This window comes from Microtus oregoni, unplaced genomic scaffold (assembly GCF_018167655.1).
Source record: "Microtus oregoni isolate MIOR12 unplaced genomic scaffold, Mior012 000067F_ref0000223, whole genome shotgun sequence".
Classification (NCBI taxonomy): Eukaryota; Metazoa; Chordata; class Mammalia; order Rodentia; family Cricetidae; genus Microtus; species Microtus oregoni.
The window spans coordinates 482498-485665 of record NW_024543974.1 but is presented as its reverse complement, the minus strand read 5'-3'; positions in this window follow the sequence as shown (position 1 = coordinate 485665).

Below are 3168 nucleotides of genomic sequence, written 5' to 3'. Positions count from 1 at the left end.
GCCTATCAATGTCTCTGAAGCAATTGGTGCTGACAGAAGCAGACATGTCTCACTAGTGAGAAAAGTCTAAGTTCTTAAAACATTTAAAATGTCATATTCTGTAGTCTTTAAAGTGTTGAAGATTATCTATCTAACTGAATTATATCTCTATATATCTAGAAAACCTGAATAACATGACTACCTGTTTGACTATTATAAAAGGCTAATAATCTGTAATTTTTAATTATACATTACTTTTTTAAATGAGCTGCACAAACACAATACCTTAAATAAGAGCAGAATTACATATATACACTGTAACAAAGTCGACCTTAAATATGTATCAATAGACCAAGGTCCCTACCAATGCAAAGTATTCATCTCTATATCATATCCCCCTTCAAATGAAAACAAACATTTATAAACCATCATTTTGGAAATTTGGGAGTTGTTTTCTCCAAATTGATTCCTGCTGTTTGTTGGGCAAAGTATTTTTAGGGTTTATGGAGACCTTTCAGGGGATCTATGTTCCATCATACTACATTAGCCTGGAAGGAACTTAAGGTTCTTATCTTCTGTGGGAACAAATGTAGAATCTCTTTTCCAAAGTAACATATCCTCAGACTCAAATTTGAGGTCAAAATACCTTTAAAATATATATGTTGCTTTAGCTTAGTAGCCCATACAATGAAATATCTCTCTGTTGTTAGTTTATTCACAGTCAAAAAATTTAAAGAAAACACAATAGTATACATAATTCAGACTCTCTGTGCATTTTCCAACCTCGTGTGGCTTTTTTACTCTTAGTTTTTAATATTTATTTAATTATCTTTTCTTCTTAAATCTATGACTGTCTGTACGTACTATTTATATTATTTTACTATCTATACTCTTTTCCCTCTCTTTCCCAAGCCTGTGTATGTTGTTAAACACGCTGTGGCCCATTCAGAGGTTCACTTTTGTCTGAGTCTGTCTTTATTGCATAGCTATTTTTGACAAGGAGTACCTTTTTAAAAAATGTTAAGTGGGCATGGCTAGGACCAACTCCATGGCTCTGCCCATTGGCTCTGCCCTATACAACATGGTGGAGGTATGTTCACTGCCTCTGCAAGCCATGCTCTCTACCCCAGCTCCAGGGATGCAGCAGGTTTATGTTGCCATTAAGCAATTTGTGGTACTCTGTTCACAAACCCAATTTAAGTGTTCCATAGCTGGACCTCCCAAAAGAGCCAGAGGCATTTGTGCAACCAGCACAAACCAGGAAGCTGGCTATTTTTTTTTTTTGATTTTTCGAGACGGGGGTTTCTCTGTAACTTTTTGGTTCCTGTCCTGGCACTAGCTTTTGTAGACCAGGCTGACCACGAACTCACAGAGGTCTACCTGCCTCTGCCTCCCGAGTTCTGGGATTAAAGGCGTGTGCCACCACTGCCCGGCTCTGTTGTGGTTTTTAATAGTAGCCATTCAACCCATCTGGGGAAGTCTCACATTGTGGTTTTGCTTTGCATTTCCTTATTGACTAGTGATGTTGCGTACATTTTCATATACTTGTTGTCTATGGAGTTCTTTTGTCCATTTTTTAATCAAATTATTTGGGAGTTTTTGTTTGCTTGCTTTTTGCTATTGAGTTGTACTAATTCATTGATATTTGAGATATTAACCCCCATGAAGTTTATAATTCACAAATGTTTTCCCCCAATCCAAAGATGGTGATTTTGTTTGTTCGAATATTTCCTTTTGCTATGCATAACATTTATCGTTTGAGGAAATCTTTTATGCTTTTTCTGTCTAAAGTTTTAATGTGATAACTAAAAGTGCTCCAAGAACAAAGTGAGGGTCAAAATTCTTACTTCTACACATAGATGCATAGCTTTCTGAGTGCTATTTGCTGAAAAGACCATACTTTCCCCAGTTTTTTGTGGGTGTGGGGACTGGTTTCTTATATGTTTTCCCCATCCCATTGATACACACCTTGATGCCAATGCCATACTTTTGTTTGTTTGTTTGAGACAGAGTCATTCTATGTAGTCCTGGCTGTCTTGGAATTCACCATGTAGACCAGCTATGCCTTTAACTCAGAGATCTCCTGCCTCTGCCTCCCAACTCTGTGATTAAAAGCGTGTGGTACTCTTTTGATCATTATATCTGTGTAATATATTATGAAATCAGAAAATATAATGCCTCCAATTTTGGTTTTCTGTCTCAGGGGAGGGTTTTGGCTATTTGTGGCTCCATGGAAATTTTTTTTGGTTTTCTTTTTTCTATATTTTAGTAATCAAAAATGGCATTTAAAATCTGTGAGAACGCTTTCCTAACTGAAACACCCATCAGTCATGAACATTGGGTCCAAGGGCCTTGCTTACTGCTCCATAGCTTCACTTGAGCACATAACTGACGTATCCCTAACTCTTGTCATCCTGAAGTGCCTCCCCACTGAAACCAGATAGCCACTGCCCCCATACACATTGTCAGCCTGCTTTTACCAATTCAAGCCCCCCCCTGCCACCCCCACAGCCCTTCATGTTCTTGCCTTGTACATAAATCAATCTTGCTCCAGTCCAGTCCAAGCCAAGAAAAAGCAGGATGCAACTGTAACATCCGTGAAATTTATTGAACAGATACATTTACTGAAGTCATTGAAGGCGGGGGGATGACAGCACAGAACTTCCCCCAGCTGTTAGAGGCCACAGGTCCCACCTTTTCCTACTCTGTGATTCATTAGAAAGGATCTCATCTACTGGCCACACTGAGGCCTGCTTGCCTAAGCTTCTTCCTTCCAAGGGACCCCTGATACACCTCTTTGCAGAATAATGGCATCTGGAAGTGTTCTTTCTTTTGGGGGAACTCTCTAGAAGAATCACCCACTGTAGGGTGATCCTGAATTATTCTGGACACTGGAAAGCACTGAAAGGAACATCTTGCCAAACTGAAGAACTGTTGTCACAAGTAATAACAAAAGTAACAACAAGAGTGGAACATTGAATCTTGGTTCTCCGAGCCCATCCATCCTTAGTCCAGGTCTTCGTGCCCACCCCAGATTGTAATCAGTCACAAGATGAGCATCAGCCAGTTGCTGATTGCCATCACCCATACTGTTTTGCTGGTTCCAAGGGCTTGTCTTGGGATCTCTGTAGAGCACCTTCTCAGGTAAGAACACACACATCTGCAGGGAACAAGCAGCAAGTTGCTGGC